Consider the following 21,502-nt stretch of genomic DNA (forward strand, 5'->3'; position numbering starts at 1 on the left):
ACACACACACACACATGCTGCTATAATCTCTTATACATAGGTCCCTTTCCTTTTCCTTTGATCTCTTTAGCATATAGACCTTGTAGTTATTATAGTACTAACTCAAAGGATATAACCCTTTGACATAGGTCCAAGCTGTTCTCCATAATGATTGAACCAGTTCATCGCTCCACCAACAGTGCATTAGTGCCCTACTCATCCATATTTCCTCCAATACTTGACATTTTCCTCTTTTGTCATGTTAGCTAATCTGATAGGTGTGCAATAGCACCTCAGTGTTTTTTAAATTTTACAATTCTCTAATTATTAGTAATATAACACATTTTTATATGCCTTTTGATGGTTTTGATTTCTTCTTCTGAAAATTTTCTGTTCTTTTCCCTTTTTTGACCATTTCTCAATTGGGAAGTAGCTCTTATTTTTATAAATTTGATATAATTATCTTTTTATCTGAGGAATGAGACCTCTATCAGAGGAACTAGCTATAAAATTATTTTCTGGTTTCCTGCTTTCCTTATAATTTCATTTGAATTTAGTTTTATTAGTGTAAAAAGCTTTAATTTCATTAAATCAAAATGACTTAGGCAAACAAGATGGTAGAAAATTAAGATGGCTACAAGTAGCCATAGAGTAGCAGGATGGCTACTCTCAAACAAAAATCAAAGGCCTTCTGATTGGAGGTGTTTATTGCTTTCCTCTGAAAGAAGTCTAACTTTGAAATAATAATTCAGATTCTTTAGGGAAGGGAAGGATAAGCTCCCATATCATAAAAAGATCCTAACATGAAGGAAAAGACCTCAGTGATTAATATAACTATGTATAATACTATTATCTATAAATGCATATATGCATACGTCTATTGTGCAGCAAACAATAGTAATTCATTCATTTTATTCTATAGAAGAATGGTCTTCTTTCTGTTGACAAGATATGTGAATTTCACTAGGACAATAGAGAGCTAGACCATACTCAAAGTTTGCCCAGATTTTTAGGACCTGTCTCAGTTTTATATTCTTCAAGAACCAAAGGGTCAGTTCCTTGTCATGCTGAGATTTCTGAGCAAGGTTTTATTATAATCACCTACAATATCCAGCCTAATTCTTTCTGGTATCCTACAGTACCAAACAATGGTGAAAGAGACTCAAAGCAACCAGAATACAGAATTGTCCTTATGGGGAAAATAGGTTCTGGGAAAAGTGCAACAGGAAACACCCTACTGGGCAGGAGAGAGTTTGAATTCAAGTGTTCAGGAGGATCAGCCACCAAGGTTAGCAAGAAAGCCACAACCACATGGAATGGAAAGGACAGTTGTGTTATTGATACTCCAGGCATTTTTGACTCATGGTAAGGGGCAAAAAAATCTGAATGAAATAATGATACTATTCATGATACTATCCTCTCTAGGACCACATGCTATGTTCCGGATGCTACAAGTGATCTGTTTCATTCAAGAGGAAAAGGCAACCATTTATAAAATATAAACTTTATAAAATTATAGGAGCTGAAGCAGTGAAGTTTTTGATTATTCACTAGGAAAGATAATTGGGAAGAAGAAAGCCTACAGGATTACTTAAAAACTATTAACAACTCTTATTTCAGGGAGTTGAAGTGTGAACACCGATGTTGTGCATTTGATAATAATGCCAGAGGAGTCCAGAGAGATGTTCAGATTTCAGAACTGATGAACATGGTTGAAAACATGGTGCAATATAATGGGTGCACTCACTATCCCAACAAAGTGTGTCAATCTGTGGAAGCACTCCTCCAGAAAGAAAGAGAGACTAATCAGCAATGCTACAAGAAGCAGTTTGAGAGGGAAAGAGAAGAAATGAGGCAGAATTATGAGAAGCAAATGCAAGAGTTGGAGAAGCAAAAGAAAATATGGGAAAAGAAAATGGAAAAGAAAATGAAAAAGAAGAATCAGTGAGGCTGTCAGAAGAAAAAGAGGAATCTTGAAAATAAGACAAATAAAAGACTAGAAATATTATGGCAGAGATGCCAGAAAAATTAGGAGACAGACTCCTGAAATTCAATTCAGTGATATTTATCCAGATTTTGACTCCCAACAACAGAACCCAGGAATATTCTAGACTCCAGCTGTTACAGCTGATCATCCTATGCTCACTATCTATGTAAATGGAATACCATTGAAAGGGTTGGTAGACATGGGTGCAGATCATACAGTCATTAGAGGTGCTAGTTGGCCCAGTCATTGGCTATAAATTAAGGCAGAAACCTATATGTCTGTCATAGGAGGATCAATAGCCGCTAATGTTAGTGCTACCCCATTGAGATGAACATTTGAAGGTGAAACACGAGTTTGTAGTTGAAAAACATCCCCATCAATCTGTGGGGAAGAGACATCTTAGAAAGTGAAAAAATTCAAGCCTTATTAGATAAAGTACAGGAGCAAGTTGAATAAGGACACTTACAACCTTCTCTAAGTCCTTGGAATTCCCCTGCATTTGCCATAAAAAAGAAATCTGGAAAATGGAGGATGTTGACTGATTTGAGAAAAGTAAATGAACAGATGGAGACAATGGGAATTCTCCAGACTGGACTTCCATCTCCTGCTCAATTGCCTAGGGAATGGCCTCTTTGGGTTAAGGATTGTTTCTATTCTATCCCTCTAGATAAAAAGGATATGAAAAGGCAAATCTTTTCTGTGCTCAGTGTTAACTTAGCTGAGCCTCATAAAAGATATGAATGGATAGTTTTGCCACAGGGAATGAAAAATAGCTCTATTATGTGTCAAATGTATGTAGCTGCTGCTCTTATTACAGTAAGAAAAGCATTTCCTAAAGTAATGTTATTACATTACATGGATGATATTTTGGGATATCTAAGCAATAGGAGCAAATGTTAGAAGCATGTCTACAAAAGACCGTAGAAACACTAAGGAGCTACAAATTGCATATAGTTCCAGGAAAATTTCAAAGACATGCTCCTTTTCAACATTTAGGATATGAAGTATAGCCTAAGGTGCTTACAGTACAAAAACTTTCCTTAAGAACAGAGAAGCTAAACACCTTAAATGACTTTCAGAAATTGATAGGAGATATCCAATGGATGAGTCCAGTGTTAGGCTTGACTACCTATTAATTGCATCATTATATGACATTTGAAAGGGAGACAATGCTTCAGACTCACCATACCAGCTTTCAAAAGCAGCACAAGAGGCTTAGGAGAAAGAGTTCTTGCTTTTTTCTGTTTGATCCTTTAGCAGTATGGTGAAGCCTATAGACCTGTCAGCAGAATAATGTTTTTAAAAGAATAAAGTAAAATACTGGATCACAAAAGAAACCAGTCATATTCTTTTTTGTTTGTTTGTTTTGTTTTGTTTTTATCGTAGCTTTTTATTTACAAAACCTATGCATGGGTAATTTTTCAACAATGACCCTTGCAAAACCTTCTATTCCAAATTTTCCCCTCCTTCCCTTCACCCACTCCCCTAGATGGCAGGTAGTCCAATACATGTAAAATATGCTAAAATATATGTTAAATCCAATATATGTATACATATTTATACAGCTATCTTGTTGCAAGAAAAATTGGATCAAGAAAGAAAGAAAAAAAAAACTTAAGAAGGAAAACAAAAAATACAAGCAAATAATAACAGAAAGAATGAAAATGCTATTTTGTGGCCCAAACTCATTTTCCATAGTCCTCTCTCTGGGTGTAGATGACTCTCTTCATCATTGAACAAGTGGTTTGAATCATCTCATTGTTGAAGAGAGCCATGGCCATCAGAATTGATTGGGTTTTTAAAAATAATTTATTAATTTTATAATTATCATTTTTTTTGACAATACATATGCATTTTTTTTACAACATTATCCCTTGTATTCACTTTTCCAAATTTTCCCCTCCCTGCCTCTACTCCCTCCCTTAGATGACAGGCAATCCCATATATATTAAATGTGTTACAGTATATCCTAGATATAATATATGTGTGTAAATCCAAATTTCTTGTTGCACAGTAAGAATTGGATTCCGAAGTTATAAGTAACCTGGGTAGAAAGACAATAGTGTAAACATTTTACACTTCTTTCCCAGTGTTCTTTTCTCTGGGTGTAGCTGTTTCTGTTCATCATTGATCAACTGGAACTGAATTGGATCTTCTCTATGTTAAAGATATCCACTTCCATCAGAATACATCTTCATACAATATCGTTGTTGAAGTGTATAGTGATCTCCTGGTTCTGCTCATTTCACTCAGCATCAGTTCATGTAAGTCTCTTCAGGCCTTTCTGAAATCATCCTGTTAGTCATTTCTTACAGAACAATAATATTCCATAACATTCATATACCACAATTTTATTCAGCCATTCTCTAATTGAGGGGCATCCATTCAGTTTCCCGTTTCTAGCCACTACAAAAAGGGCTGCCAGAAACATTTTTGCACATGTGGGTCCCTTTCCCTCCTTTAATCTCTTTGGGATATAAGCCCAGTAGTAACACTAAACCAATCATATTCCAAAGCAGGTATCAAAACTTATAAGACATCTATACAGGTTCGTGATTCCCAGGATAAAGACATCTATAATTGAGTTTGAAGTGTACTTAAAGGTTTAAGGGACTTTACTCATCACCTAATAGGACTTGAACCCAGGTTCTCCTGATTCAAAGGCCAGCCTCTCTATCCATTATCTCACACTGCTTCCCTCAAGCTTATAGACAGGTGTGTTTTTTTTTTGTTTGTTTGTTTGTTTGTTTGTTTTTTTATTTTATTAATTACGAGGTCTTATTTAGAACCTCATGTAAGTAGAAATGCTGTATTGCCCAGAATTGTCAGCTTAGATAAGAAATGTAGGCTACTATAATTCTATTGAATCAATCTAATATTCCAGGAGTGTTTTTAGCTGGCACATCACCACACTCAGGCCCATTCTGGACAGTCCACTAAAATTCCTCAGGTATGACTAGTGTTCCAGTGTTTACTGGTTTATTTTGTGCTTGCCTTGGGTAGAATTGTCCCTGAGAATAGGGACTTTTGTTTTGTTTCTCCTTTAAGCCTGATACATAATTGACTTTCACGAATTAAATTTGTTCAGATAATTTTTTTCCCTGTTGTCTGGAACCCTGTTTCTATAGCCACAATCCTGTGACCTGCACTTCTTTACCACCACACTGGACCCAGTGGTGCTAAAGTTTAAAATGCAATAAGATTTTTAAATGGAATTTAAAGGAAGCCAGAGAATTCATTAGGTAACATGTAAAAACTACATAGTAAATATTTGTGGAATTAACTACTTTCTTCCCATTCCTATTTTATGTAACAGGATATCTTAATCTTGGGTCCAAAAACATTTTTTAAATATTTTGTTAAGTATATTTTAATATAATTCATTTCTTTCATAATCTAAAGTATTTTATTTTTTACATTTAAAAAGCAATTTTTCTGATAAAGGATTCTTATATTTTCCCCTACTGACAAAGGAATCCCTGACACAACAGCATGCGTGTGTATGTGTGTGTGTGTGCATGTGTATCTCTAAGAACCACTCATGAGAAATATAAGTAACTATATTACATTGCCCCCAGATAATCGGGGAAATAACTAGGGAGAAATTGAGGAGAGTGTTAACTTCACCATGGTAAGGTCAAGATACTGGAGAAAAAAGCATGAAAGTTGCCTGAATTCCCCCCAGTTTCCCTTGAAACAATTTTAAATCAAGCCTCAAAAATTACTGGATTAACAGAACCAGCAAAAGGACAGTGAAAATTTTATAATTCAAGATAACTTAAAAAACTGCAGGAAATGTCTGTTTCATTTGAATAAGTTAATAGTGAAGGGAAAGGCAAAGTGAAATAAATTATATTACATGAAGTGGCAAAAAAAACAAACAAAAAACCAAACACTCATTGCAAAAGAGGGAAAGAAGAGGGCAGTGCTGAACAATGTTTGAACATTACTCTCATAGGATTTGGTCCAAAAGGATATAACATATACACTCAGTTGGGTATCAAAATCAATTTTATCCTGTAGAGAAGTAGTAGGGAAAGGGAAAAGGAAATAAAGGGGAAGACCCATAGAGAGGATTGGACTGGGAGAACAGGTAAAGGAAAGGCAGATTTGTTATTTACAAAAACAAAACAAAACAAAGCAAACATATGTGAAGAAAAAAGACATACAGAGAGTAAAGGCACACATAGAGGATAGGTAAAAGACTGAAGAAGAATATATTTAAATGCCTTAAATTTTAAAAAGCAGGTATATATAGCAATCACAATCTCAGAGAAAGCAAAAGTAAATCTAGGTCTAATTATTATTATTATTTTTAAAGGAATATTTTCTTTATTGTTCATGTTGTTAAATTATGAATACAAATAATCCAAACCCCAAATTGGTCAAATTTAGAAAAGACAGAGTGCTAAGCTGGCATTTGTTCAAAAGTCTACCAAAGTAGCTACTTCCTTCAGGTTCCATTGTATGCTTACATCTACAAGCAACTTCAAGGAAAGATTGGAAGTAAAAATAAATATTAGTTAAAATGATGAATACTACTTAGAATAGCCAAATGACATGAAGAAAGCAAATCCTGAATTTTCATTCTCCACTAACTACTCAAGGAGGGAGGAAGAATTCTTTTAGAGAAAAGATGTTTAAACTTTATTCTCTAGTTATTTTATTTTTTTTCTTTCTTTTTTTTCTTTATTAATTTTTATAATTATAACATTTTCTTTGACAGTACATATTCATAGGTAATTTTTTTTTTACAACCTTATCTGTTGTACTCCCTTCTGTTCCAAATTTTCCCCCTCCTTCCCTCCACCCCCTCCCCTAGATGGCAGGCATTCCCATACATATTAAATATCTTATAGTATATCCTAGGTACAATATATATGTGCAGAACCGAATTTTGTTGTTGTTGTTGTTGCAAAGGAAGAATTGTATTAGGAAGCTAAAAATAATCTGGGAAGAAAAACAAAACAAAACAGTACTCACAGTTTATACTCATTTCCCAGTGTTCCTTTTCTGGATGTAGCTGATTCTGTCCATCATTGATCATTTGGAATTGGATTAGCTCTTCTCTATGTTGAAGATATCCACTTCCATCAGAATACATTCTCATACAGTATCATTGTTGAAGTGTATAATGATCTCCTGGTTCTGCTCGTTTCACTTAGCACCAATTAATGTAAGTCTCTCCAAGCCTCTCTGTATTTCTCCTGTTGGTCATTTCTTACAGAACAATAATATTCCATAACATTCATATACCATAATTTACCCAACCATTCTCCAATTGATGGACATCCATTCATTTTCCAGTTTCTAGCCACTACAAAAAGGGCTGCCACAAATATTTTGGCACATACAGGTCCCTTTCCCTTCTTTAGTATTTCCTTGGGATATGAGCCCAGGAGTAGCACTGCTGGGTCAAAGGGTATGCACATTTTGATAACTTTTTGGGCATAATTCCAGATTGCTCTCCAGAATGGTTGGATTCTTTCACAACTCCACCAACAATGCATCAGTGTCCCAGTTTTCCCACAGCCCCTCCAACATTCATCGTTATTTGTTCCTGTCATCTTAGCCAATCTGACAGGTGTGTAATGATATCTCAGAGTTGTCTTAATTTGCATTTCTCTGATCAGTAGTGATTTAGAACACTCTTTCATATGAGTGGAAATAGTTTTAATTTCATCATCTGAAAATTGTCTGTTCATATCCTTTGACCATTTATCAATTGGAGAATGGCTTGATTACTTATAAATTAAAGTCAATTCTCCGTATATTTTGGAGATGAGGCCTTTATCAGAACCTTTAATTGTAAAAATGTTTTCCCAATTTGTTACTTCCCTTCTAATCTTGTTTGCATTAGTTTTGTTTGTGCAGAAACTTTTTAATTTGGTGTAATCAAAATGTTCTATTTTGTGATCAATAATGGTCTCTAGTTCTCCCTTGGACACAAACTCCTTCCTCCTCCACAAGTCTGAGAGGTAAACCATCCCATGTTCCTCCAATTTATTTATGATTTCATTTTTTATGCCTAAATCTTGGACCCATTTTGATCTTATCTTAGTATGTGGTATTAAATGTGGGTCCATGCCTAAAAACTAGGTCTAATTAAAAGAGACCTGGAAGAATAGGACATCTTACAAAAAGGTACCATAGAAATGGGAAATCTTAACTTTCACCTTTCTGAGTTAGATATATCTAACCACAAAATAAGCAAGAAAGAAGAAGAGGTAAATAGAATTTTAGACAAGTTAGTATTCTATATAGTTATTCTAGACCTCTAGGATAAATTTAATGAGAATAAAAATGAACATACCTTTTTCTTTCTTTTTTTTTCTTTTCTTCTTCTTCTTTTTTTGCTGAGGCAATTAGGGATTAAGTGACTTGTCCAGGGTCACACAGCTAGGAAATGTTAAGTGTCTGAGGTCAGATTTGAACTCAGGTTCTCCTGATTTCAGGACTGGTACTCTATGCACTGCGCCACCTAGCTGCTCCACATACCCTTTTTATAGTGGTTATGGTGCCTACACAAAATTGAGCATGTATCAGAACATTAAAAATCTACAATCAAATTCAGAAAGACATTAATATTACATGCATTCTTTTTGATCTTGAGACAAGAGAAATCACATTGAAGAAATGGACATGGAAAGCAAAGAAAATTACTTTAAAACTAAATATTCTAATCCTTAAAAATAAATGAATCAAAAAACAAATCCATAGAAATAATCATTCATTTCATCAAAGAGAATTACAATGAGGCAATATAGCAAAACTTGTGGAAGGCAGAGAATACAGTACTTGTATAAAATTTTATATCTCTAGTTACATCAATAAAATAGAAAAAGAATACATCAACAAATTGGGCATGTAACTAAAAAAATAAAAAGAAAAGCAAATTAAAAATCATCAATTAAACACCGAGGTGGAAATTCTGAAATCAAAAGAGAAATAAAATAAAAAATAAAAAAATAAAAATGAAAGTAAGAAAGTCATTCAACTAATATATTCAGCTAAGGACTAGTTCCGTGGGGATGGGAGGACCAATGAAATAGAGAAATCATTGATTAATTTGATTTTAAAACAGGAAAAAGAATGTAAAATTACCAGTATTAAAAAAGAAAAGGATGAATTCACTACCAATGAAAACAAAATTAAAACAATAACTAGAAACCATTTTGTTCAATTATATGCCAATAAAATGGACAAATTACTTTAATTGTAACTTCCTATTAAAATATCAAATTCCCTAAATCAGTGGTCCTCAAACTTTTTAAATAGGGGGCCAGTTCACTGTCCCTCAGACTGTGGGAGGGCCGGACTATAGTAAAAACAAAACCTCACACTCTGTCTCTGCCTCTCAGCCCATTTGCCATAACCCAGCAGGCTGCATAAACGTCCTCAGCCTGCTGTATTTGGCCCACTGGCCATAGTTTGAGAACTCTTGCCCTAAATAGTAGTTACAAAAAGTTAAAGGCAATGTTAGCAGGGCAGATAACCAACTGGTTCAAACAAAATTTTTCATCTATTTTTAATTGCTTACTTTGTACTCTTAATTCAGACTACTGAATTGTTAGGTTCTTACTAAGTACTAATGAGATAATGAGATATTGGGTTCTTGCTAAGTGTTAAGTCAGTACTTGACAATTTTCTAGTTCCGGCCTTTCCTGGTAGTTTGACTTGTGAATTCCTAGGGAAGAGCTTGCATGCTTGGGAGGAGCAAGTTCATTGGTTGAAGTGGTTCTTCCCAGAAGCCCTTGCATTATCCCACGCCCATTCTCTGGGAGGATAAAGAGGGCAGCACTCCAGAGATAGTGAGTCTCTGCTTTAGACCAGACAGTTGCCGTTAACTCTCGTCCAGAGAAGTGACTTCCCTTCCTGCAGAGAGCCGCGTCAAGTCTGGCCATGATTTTCTTTTTTTTCTTTTTTTTTTTTTTTTTAAATTTTTATTTTATTTTATAATTATAACATTTTTTTGACAGTACATATGCATGGGTAATTTTTTACAACATTATCCCTTGCACTTACTTCTATTCAGATTTTTTCCCTTCCTCCCCCAACCCCCTCCCCCAGATGGCAAGCAGTCTTATATATGTTAAATATATTACAGTATATTCTAGATACAATATATGTGTGTAGAACCGAATTTTTTGTTGCACAGGAAGAATTGGATTCAGAAGGTAAAAATAACAGTTTACATTCATTTCCCAGTGTTCCTTTTCTGGATGTAGCTGGTTCTGTCCATCATTAATCAATTGGAATTGGATTAGCTCTTCTCTATGTTGAAGAAATCCACTTCCATCAGCATACATCCTCGTACAGTATCATTGTTGAAGTGTATAATGATCTTCTGGTTCTGCTCGTTTCACTCAGCATCAGTTGATGTAAGTCTCTCCAAGCCTCTCTGTATTTCTCCTGTTGGTCATTTCTTATAGAACAGTAATATTCCATAACATTCATATACCATAGTTTACCCAACCATTCTCCAATTGATGGACATCCATTCATCTTCCAGCTTCTAGCCACTATGAAAAGGGCTGCCACAAATATTTTGGCACATACAGGTCCCTTTCCCTTCTTTAGTAGTTCCTTGGGATATGAGCCCAGGAGTAGCACTGCTGGGTCAAAGGGTATGCACATTTTGATAACTTTTTGGGCATAATTCCAGATTGCTCTCCAGAATGGTTGGATTCTTTCACAACTCCACCAACAATGCATCAGTGTCCCAGTTTTCCCACAGCCCCTCCAACATTCATCGTTATTTGTTCCTGTCATCTTAGCCAATCTGACAGGTGTGTAATGATACCTCAGAGTTGTCTTAATTTGCATTTCTCTGATCAATAGTGATTTGGAACACTCTTTCATGTGAGTGGAAATAGTTTTAATTTCATCATCTGAAAATTGTCTGTTCATATCCTTTGACCATTTATCAATTGGAGAATGGCTTGATTTCTTATAAATTAAAGTCAATTCTCCGTATATTTTGGAGATGAGGCCTTTATCAGAACCTTTAACTGTAAAAATTTTTTCCCAATTTGTTACTTCCCTTCTAATCTTGTTTGCATTAGTTTTGTTTGTGCAGAAACTTTTTAATTTGGTGTAATCAAAATGTTCTATTTTGTGATCAATAATGGTCTCTAGTTCTCCCTTGGACACAAACTCCTTCCTCCTCCACAAGTTTGAGAGGTAAACCATCCCATGTTCCTCCAATTTATTTATGATTTCGTTCTTTATGCCTAAATCTTGGACCCATTTTGATCTAATCTTAGTATGTGGTGTTAAATGTGGGTCCATTCCTAGTTTCTGCCATACTAATTTCCAGTTTTCCCAGCAGTTTTTGTCAAATAATGAATTCTTATCCCAAAATTTGGGATCTTTGGGTTTGTCAAAGATTAAATTGCTATTTTTATTCACTATTTTGCCCTGTGAACCTAACCTATGCCACTGATCAACTAGTCTGTTTCTTAGCCAATACCAAATTCTTTTGGTGACTGTTGCTTTATAATATAGCTTTAAATCAGGTACACTTAGACCACCTTCCTCTGACTTTTTTTTCATCAGTTCCGTTGCAATTCTCGACCTTTTATTCTTCCATATGAATTTTGTTGTTATTTTTTCTAGGTCATTAAAATAGTTTCTTGGGAGTCTGATTGGTATAGCACTAAATAAATAGATTAGTTTGGGGAGTATTGTCATCTTTATTATATTCGCTCGCTGGCCATGATTTTCTTTTGCTTGACTCGTTTCTCTTTCTAGTTTTTCCTTTACCTTTCTCACTGATTTTTAAAATTCCTTTTGAACTCTTCTATGGGCCGAGATTTTTCTTTGAAGTTTTGGATGGAGGAATTTTGACTTTGTTGTCTTCTTATTTTGTGTTTTGATCTTCTTGCCCCCATAGTAACTTTCTGGGGCCAAGACCTTTTTTTCTGTTTGAACACTGTACTAAAGTTGGACTGCTTCCTAAATGGAGAGAGCACAGTCTCAAGCTTCAGATTTTTGTGTGTGGCTCACAAGAATGAAAAAAATAGGAGAATAAGTGAAATATGTCATTGGAAAAAAATGACTTTAAAAAAAAAGATTCAGGAGAGAGAGTATAAGAACTACTGGATTTAACTGAATGAATACTTTTTAATTCATTATGATAAAAAGAAAGAAAGAAAGATCGATCGATCTAGGGAGAAGTAGGTGTGTTCTCTGTATACTTTTCTGTTCTATACACTGGTTTAGAAACCCTACAATCAATTTTTTCAACCCTGGAACAATGAACTGTGACCAAAATCTCTTGTATTCCCCCCTAAAAAACACAAAGAAAACAAAACAAAAAAAAAGCCCTCTGCTGTGCTAGACCCAACCTGCAACCCAGATACAGGTATGGGCAAAAGAGGCTTGGTTCCTAGGCTGTCACTGGGCTCTCTATAAATCTCTCTGTGACCTGTTGGCCAATCCCCTTGGGCTAGAAACTGCCACTGCTGCCATTGATTGAGACCTTTAGGCCTGATTGTGCTGGGGTGGAGGCTATGCTGCACTCCCATCCTAGTGCAACAGACCTTTTCTCTGTTGTCCTGGGTCAATCTACATTCGGAGGCCCAGTGGAGGCCCTTGTGACATTTTGGACATGGAGTTTTAGGTCTTCTCTCACCCTGTCTTCTCACTGTATCTCCATATCTACACTGAGCTCTTAGATGTACAATTTTTCCACATTGAAAACATCGCCGAGTTTCTCTAGAAGTCCCTTGCCAGCAGGGACTCTGTCTTTCCACGTTCATCATAGTCTGGGTATAAAAAGCATTTGTTCCCACTGTAGCACAGCGCCTTATGATCTCCTCTAAAGGAGCATCTTTGTCTATTCCCCATATAATTCTTTTGCAAATCTCATTGGCATTTTCCTTAGCCAGATGTCTGGCCATTATTTCTGTAGCTGCATTTTCTCCAATAGTTCTTCTAACAGCAGTTTGCAAACGTCCCACAAAATCTGCAAAAGGTTCATTGGGACCTTGCTCTATTTTAGTGAAAGCCTCTCCACGATCTTTCTGTCCAGGGAGGACACCCCAAGCTTTTATTGCAGCCTTAGCAATTTGCTCATATATTGTCATAGTATAATTAATCTGTTCTGAATTCTCTCCATACTGACCTTCACCAGCTAAGTGCTCAAAAGTGAATTTTGTGTTAACTCCTATTTCCAAATTGCATCTGACTTGGATTTTACATAATTCATGAAACTCCGCAAGCCATAACAAATTTTCTCCAGGTTCTAGGCATGTCCTTGCTATGGATTTCCAATCATTTGGGGTTAGGACTTTATAAGACAAACCATCTAGTAACATTTTAACATAAGCTGATGTAGCCCCATAAAGGGTACAACCTTTTTTCAAATCTTTAATTTTATTCAAATCTAAAGGTGCATATTTTCTCCTTTTATGACCTACAGAGTCAATATCTTCAATCACAGGATATGCATGTATAAAATCACTTATACTGAATGACAAGCCAAACCCCAGTTCCACAGTCTCAGAAAGAACTCATTACCTACCATGTAGTATTTCCTGAGCCTCACAGATGCATTTGATAAGATTTTCTTTCCCAACCTATCAGTTCTTATTTAAGAGGTATAAGGTTTTTTCCTTCCTGTTCCCTTAAGTGATTTTTTTCTTTGTTTTAGGGAGAAAACAAGACAATCTTTAAAATTCAGGAAGAACATAATCTATCACAAACATGTCTCTCATTTAATTTTTAAAATAAAATGAATACCATCCAAGAAAAACAAGAAGATTATGAAGAAAAAATTAATCTACTAGAAAAGAAGATAGAGTCTCAAAAATGAAAATAACACTTTGAAAATTAGAATTGGGCAAGGGGAAGCCAGTGAAGCTATGAGAGATCAAGAAATAAAAACGAAACAAAACAAAAACAAAAACAGATTCTAAAGAATGCAAAAGTAGAACAGAATGTGAAATATCTCTTAAGAAAAACAATAGATCTGGTGAATAGATCAAGAAGAGAAAATAAAGAATAATTGGACTGCCTGAAAGTTGTGACTAAAAAAAGGAACCTTGACATAATAATACGAAATAATCCAAGAAAATTGTCTTGGAGTGATAGAACATGAGGGGAAAGAAGAAATAGAAAAAAAAAATCCACTGATCACTACCTAAACAAGATCCTTTGTGGAAAACATATAGGAATATTAATGAACAAATTTTACAACCACCAGACCAAAGAAAAAAAATTTAAATAATAAGAAAAAAACAATTCATATATGCTGGAGCTGCAATTAGTATTTTTGTATAGGATATAAACAATAGCTGCAATAAAAGATCACAGGTCCTGCACTTATATGTACTGAAAATCAAAAGAATTAGATCTGCAGACAAAAATATCATAACCAGTAAAATTATCTAAAATATTGAATGAGAATAAATGGACATTCAGTGAATTTGCAGATTTTCAGGATTTTCTATCAACCAAACCTGAACTTAATAGAAAATTTAACATATAAAAACCAATATCAAGAAACTCAACATGGGCAAATTGCTTGTTTTTTCCACTTGGGAAGTGAATACCCTATGTTTAAGAGTTACATCAGCAATACAACAGCTCAAAAGAAAGATTGGGTCTGAATTAAGGCAAAAATAGTAATTATGTCATACAAAGGAGGTGTAGAAGAAGAATATACACAGAAACATTAGAAGAAAGAAGAAGGCTTATAGTTCTGGAAACCTATTCACTTTGGGAATGGTATAACACCCTCCAAAATCAATAAAGATATAAGGGAGAAGGGATGGTGAGCAGGGAAGCAAAAGATAAGGGGAAGAAGACAAGGAAGGGATCCAGGGGTGGGGGGAGGGGTTAAGTAATAGCAAAGCAAGTTAAGGAGCAGCATTAAAGTAAAGAATCAACAGGGATAGAAAAGGTATGTGTGCATGTATGTGTAGAAATGTGTGTGGTGGGATGTGTATGTATACATCTACATATATATATTATATATATATACATACATACATTAATATGTCTTTTAAAAATTATAGCTTGCTTAGAGGTTGTGGGGTGAATGAAAAAGGGAAAAAGAATAAAGTCAAAAAGGTGAGCAACAGAGAACAAATGAGCAATTTACAAGGAAATAAAGATGGACACTCATGACTATAATTTCTTCTACAAATATATATATGCATACATGTATATGTATCATAATTCTACTAATATGTATACACACATATATGTCCTTTCTTGAACTGGTAATTTGTTGTTAAATATTTTAAATCCTGCCTGATGGTCTGCTAGGCACATGACAATGTTCTCTCTTGTTTCATTTTGTTTTGTATTCTTTTTCTATTTTTCTTTTTTCTTATTCTGTTTTTTAATAAAATAAATTTAAAGAGGAAAAAAGTGAACAGGAGTTTAATATAATTTACAATCAACTTTCCAATTTAAAAGTGATTTTAAAATTAACCAGTACTTAATTTTAGTTTGTGGAATTCCTTAATTATTAACTAAATATCCCAATCAATCTCAATTACTTTTGAGGGAATTGTTTCCCAATATAGTACTTGATATTAATTTGTGACATTCCCAAAATTCTAACTAGATATTCTAATCAATCTCATTAATGTTTTGGTTTCTCCCCAATTCATATAAACTTTTTTTTCCTTTTTGTAAGCCAGAAAAGGGAGAACTGTCAATTTTATTTCAAAATGCAGGCCTTCATCATGAAATAATTTTGACAGGAATCCTGTCTCCTGACATCTAGAGGTTGTTTTTTTTTTTTTTTTTTTAAATGGCAGAAAACTGTTTTTCTTTTTTCCCCAAGTTCCCAAAATCTCAAATTGTCTGTTCACCTGTCAGTGCAAACAAATTACAACTTGTTTCTTTCTATTCCTCTCATTCTACATATTTTCTGTTTTCTTTCTTATTTTTGATCCAATACTTCTACTTCTGTTACTTAGTTTTGCCATCCTATTTCAAATAATATCCCTTAATTACAAATCAAGTGAGCTTAATTTAGTTGAATGCTCTTCCAAATAACCTTACACAGAAAATCATTTATCTAAACATGGGCAGTATATGTTGGTCCTAGTTAAAAATCCATATGAATTTATCAAGTATGAAGAAATGACATGCAACAAAACACTTCAGAAAGCATTTGCCTTATGCCAAGTATTTTTACAGTCATGCGATACTCCAGAACAACTCCTCCTGAGGTGGGTTCAATTATTATCCTCTTACACAAAATAGTGAAGAGTAGGATTCTAGTTATTCCCAAACCCAGTTAACAGAAATCAATAGATTACAAAAGGCTTTGCTTTTTTCATCTGAAACATAAAAGGTGGGCCTACCAAAAATGATCAAATAAAAGCCAATTACTCCATGACCAGCAGGAAACATTAAAAACACAATACTTATTATAAAGCTATGGAGAGATATTTGGACAGTAATTCTCTTTTTCTCCTTGTATATGAGATGAAGCAAGCCATATTATCCTGAACTAGTTTTTGAACTTAAAAAAAAAAACTTGAAGTATCTGGATCCATGTTTTCAATACAAGAAAAAATTCACTCAAATGATAAAGTGCTTCTGCTTAAATGTTTCATTGTAAATATGTCTGAAATCTTTGCAGCTGATGATTCCATCAGATCCCATTGGACAGTTCTCCAAGAGACTCCAATCCTTCATATCATTTTCATTATCTTCTAGCTCCAAATCTTCTGTCAACCTTACAAACTCATTACTCACTTCTTTGACCATCTCATCTTTGTCAAATCCAGGAAAAATATGCTTTGTGCCAAAACTCTCTTTGAGGAAAATCAGACAACTGCTGTCATACTTTGTGCCGAACTCTCTTCATATATGTTTCTTTTACATTTTTCCCATGCCCTAGCAACATTCCAGATTAAATTATAAATTATAAACATCCCAAATCCCATATGAAAGCTATTTCTTTACCCACATACATGCTACAAGTTCCTTTTTTAATACAACAGTTATATTTCTATTTTTTGAGGATGCCCAAAGTTTCCTTTGTTAACAATATCTTACATCCCTTAATAGTTACATTCATGCTTGAAAATGATGACAAGGAGAGCAAGTAGGAAAATGGTCCAAAGGGAGGTAGGTACCAAGGGAGACAGCCAGACAGTGACTGAGCAAAAATCTAGTTACTGCACAGATCTAGGAATTAACAACTGATTACATGTGAGTCCAGAAGAATACTTTCGTGCTCAGTACAAATTTCTTTTTCTGAGTTCTTCAGGTTCAAAAGGACTCAACTTGAAGGACAAAGTCAGGAAATGGGCGTTCTCTCGTTCAGAAAACTTTATTTCTTCCCATTTCTCTTCCTGTTTCCTGCTGCTCACATACACCCAGGCTCCAGACATACCCACAGCAACACAGACCCCAAAGCTGAGTTATTTGAGGAGGAGGGAGAAGGCTGTGCATTTTGGTAAAAGCATAGTGCCTGGATTGGCCAAGTGAGTGGTTAGTGGTACCTCTGTGTGTGTGAGGGGGTGTTCTCTGCTCTGTCCTGGAGACAGACCTGTCCTTCTCAGGTACTCTTCTTTCTTTCTCTGATTACTCTTTGGCTCCTATTGTGTCAGGATATATGTGTGATGGCTGCTCCCCACTCCCTCCAAGAGCCCCAGGTTTCGTTGCTGGAGGACAATAGCTTCTCCCTAAATGATTGTCCTTTCCCATCTTGCCAAATTTGTAAGTGAGGACTGTTTTTGAGGGGAGGTGGGAGAGTGAGGAAAGCTACACTTAATTAGCAAAGCTGAAGGAAGAAACAAAGAATAATCCTGCCTATAGAATTAGAACAGTGTTGTTTTTGAGTTGAGTTTGGAGCAAAGGAACAGGGACCCTTAGACAAAATTATGACTCAAGAATGGGAAGATGGTCTCACCTTCAATCAGAAAATATGTTGATCTGAGAATTGTAATTAAGAGGCAAGCCTCAGTTTCCAAAAATACCACCCCTTGTTTTTTCCTGCTCCAGATGCCTTTTCTAAATATCTAAGTCGCCATTATACATTCATTCCTTGGAGTGAGTAATGCTTACTCCAGGTGTCCTCTGTTACATTCTCATTCTTAAGGTAGCTTTACTCATCTTTCACCAAAGAACAAGAAGAAAGTCAGCCCATCCTTCTTCTGACCTTCCTGATGGGTGGGCAAATTAGTGAAGAATGGCCAGGGTAGCCCCCCGGAAGGAACAAGGGTGCTCTTTGTTTCTTCCACCAAACTTGGAGGCTTCCTTTCTTGCTCTCCCTTCTCTTTCTATGATAACAACTTCTAGATTTTTTTCTCTGTGAATTCTTGGACTGTCCAGTGTCATCCCCAGCAATATTATACTCCCAGGGAAATTTGCATCTGAGCAACTTCTCTTTGGTATGCCCAACCTTCCTGTCCTTTCCTTCATGAGCTTTGGCAGAGAAAGCATCTCTTTTCCCCCAAAAGCCCAGGGTCCTCATGCTAATCCAATTTTCCTGTCAGAGAGTAAAGTCATCTAAAACATGTCCAGGTAACTCCTACAAAAGTAGGTGGCACACTGGACAGAGAGCACTAGCCCTAAAGTCAGGAGGGCTGACCTAGGAAAATCACTTAACCTCAATTGCCTCAGCAAAAAAAAAAAAAAAAAAAAAGACTTCTCAGCAGTCTTATTATCCTGCCCGTAAACCATTGCCCTCCTCAGGGAGGAGGGAATGTTGAATCCAAAAGATTGACCTACCAATGAAAGAATTTTAGGAAGGGAATGGGAGACATTTAAGAGAATGGGTCTATCTGATTGATATTCCTTGACCTTGAATAAAATGCCTCTCTTTATTTACTGATCACTTAGCTGGTGTGATGTTTTTGTATAAGTTGACAGGATGTATGAGCAAGGTTTATTTTCAGACCGCCATTTCCTGTAGGCTGGTGCTGCAAGTACCCAAAATTCAGACAAGGTTTCAACATGGGAGTGCAAACCTGCTTTAAAATTCCCAAAGTTTTTAGAGGATTGTGATCTATTATAGGAGAAACATCTCTCTGAGTACCCATTTGCAGGTAACTGTTGTCACATCCATATTTGCCACAATGCAGATATTACAGAATAAAAATCCAGGTTTTCTTATTGTCCTCAAGGATAGGCTTTCTCACAAGGCCCTTATTGACAAAAAGACTGACCAAGAAATAATTTTTATGTATTTCAGTCCAGTACCTTCCTCTTAGGCCATGAAATTTAAAGAAAAAAACACAACCCCAATACCATACTTTCTACAATGTTATAAAAGTTGATCAAACTTAATAACTTGTCACAAATCTGTGTGGACTATAAGCGATGAGTATCATTTTATATACAGCGTTACACAAAAGAAGGAAGTGAAAGGCTGTGTAGAAGAGTGAGTAGAGGTGAACTCAGAGATAGGGCCAAAAAAATAAGGAGAGAAGGAATTCTGCTGTGCCACAAGACCATTTCTGATATATACTGACCATGTGTCCCTACCCGTCACTTAACTTCTTATTGGTTCAGAAAATTTGCTTAAGTTATGAATTTCAGAGGAAATACTGACTTGTATTGGTAGAAGGATTTTTCTTACTAGGAATTCTCTCCTACAACAATGAAAATCCTGAATCCAGTGAAAAAATATAAGTGGAAGATGGGGAGTATCAGACAATCTTGTTATGACTTCATGATGTCATTGATCCTAGTTGAGAAAGAAGAATGAACAATAATAACAAACCCCTTTCTCTGAAAGAGATGAAACAAAGAGCTAAAATAGTGGAGGTTTGAAAATCTCAATCATCCCCTTCTTCTAGATTGGGGACAAGGGGAAACCAGAGTTAGTACATTCAGGACTGGTCAGAGGCTTAGCAGTGCCTAAATCAAGCAGAAATCTCAAGACCTATGAGATGGCCTACAGAGTATTGAATAAGAGAGGGGTAGAGAAGGTCAATTATGCCTGTATCCAAAACTTGTCCATCTGTCTAGGGGAGAGAATGTTCAAGGAAGCTGGGTCCAACAAGCTCCTAGAATGGAGAGCTGAGTCCCTACTTAGGGCAGTGCTGATCTATCAAAGATACAACTTCTTAAGGCCAGGACTCATACTATTGATAGTTATGGGGATGATGATGATGTAAGAGATACTTTAAAAGGCCATACAATCATTATTATTATTATTATTATTTTTAATTAAATCTTTTTTTTCTTTTTTTTTTCCTGAGGCTGGGGTTAAGTGACTTGCCCAGGGTCACACAGCTAGGAAGTATTAAGTGTCTGAGATCAGATTTGAACTCAGGTCCTCCTGAATTCAGGGCTGGTGTTCTATCCACTGCGCCACCTAGCTGCCCCTAAATCTTTTTATTTACAAAACATATGCATGGGTAATTTTTTCAGCATTGACCCTTGCAGAATCTTTTCTTCCAAATTTTCTCCTCCTTCCCCCCATCCTCTCCCCTAGCTGGTAGGTAGTCCAATACATATTAAATATGTTAATACATGTTAAATCCAATATATGTATACATATTTATCCAATTATCTTACTGCACAAGAAAAATCAGATGAAGAAGGAAGAAAAAAAAACAACTGAGAAACAAAACAAAATACAAGCAAATAACAACAGAGTGAGAATGCTATGTTGTGGTCCACACTCATTTCCCATGGTTCTCTCTCTGGGTGTATAAAGCTTTCTTCATCACTGAACAAGTGCAACTGGTTTGAATCATCTCATTGTTAAAGAAAGCCAAGTCCATCAGAATTGATCATCATATAGTCTTGTTGTTGCTGTGTATAATGTGTCTTCTTCTGATAATCAGCTTTTCAAAAGCCATTAGTAACAGTCAAGAAGCACCTGACCAGAGAGTCCTGACTCTGCCAGCTCTGAACTGCACTGGAGCCTTGATGCCTCAGGTTCTAAGCCCAGGCCAGGGTTCAAGGCTGATTCCACCAAAGAAGGCCTCCTTGTCCTCTTACAGGGAACCCAATTCAGTCTGTGTTCCTCCCTTCACACTAGAACTAGTCAAGAACTACAGTGGCTAAAGGGCTGAGCCTGGAATCAGGAAGATCCAAGTTCAAATTCACCCTCAGACATAAATCCTCATTCCCCTCCCCAGCAAACTAGTACTCCTGCTTACTCTCTAGCTCTGCCTCTGCCCTCTACCCTAGTTTCTTCCTAAAATTCTCTCTGAACTGGGTACTTCACCTCCTGCTGTCTGGTTCCTTTGGGGTCTTCTGTCAGAATCAAGTCTTTCTGTCCCAGAGTAGTCACTACCTTTCTGCAAGATTGCTGGCTAACAGAGACTGGACGATCTTGGTCACTGAAGAATGTGGCATTGATCATTGGAGCCTGCTAGAAAGTGAGTTCCCTGATAACTGACCCAATTTTCTTTTCTTAGGGAAATGGCCAGTAAAGAACTTCCAACCAGCATGGAGATCCCAGTTCTTGATGGACTCTTACATCTTGATCCTCTCATCCCTGATAATTACTGTCTTGAATGCAAAGTCTTATTCCAGATGTCAGGAGAGGGCAGTGTTAGGGAATAGTTCTTTTGAGGTAAAAAATGGTCAATGTCAGAAAGT

General features: G+C 35.9%; 1 pseudogene; it reads left to right on the forward strand.

The window, feature by feature from the left end:
• The first annotated feature begins 609 nt into the window (after nucleotides 1–609).
• Nucleotides 610–3,287, forward strand: LOC141543865 (GTPase IMAP family member 4-like; annotated as a pseudogene).
• Nucleotides 3,288–21,502: the final 18,215 nt, after the last annotated feature.

Source organism: Sminthopsis crassicaudata, chromosome 5 (genome assembly GCF_048593235.1).
Source record: "Sminthopsis crassicaudata isolate SCR6 chromosome 5, ASM4859323v1, whole genome shotgun sequence".
In the NCBI taxonomy this organism is placed as follows: Eukaryota; Metazoa; Chordata; class Mammalia; order Dasyuromorphia; family Dasyuridae; genus Sminthopsis; species Sminthopsis crassicaudata.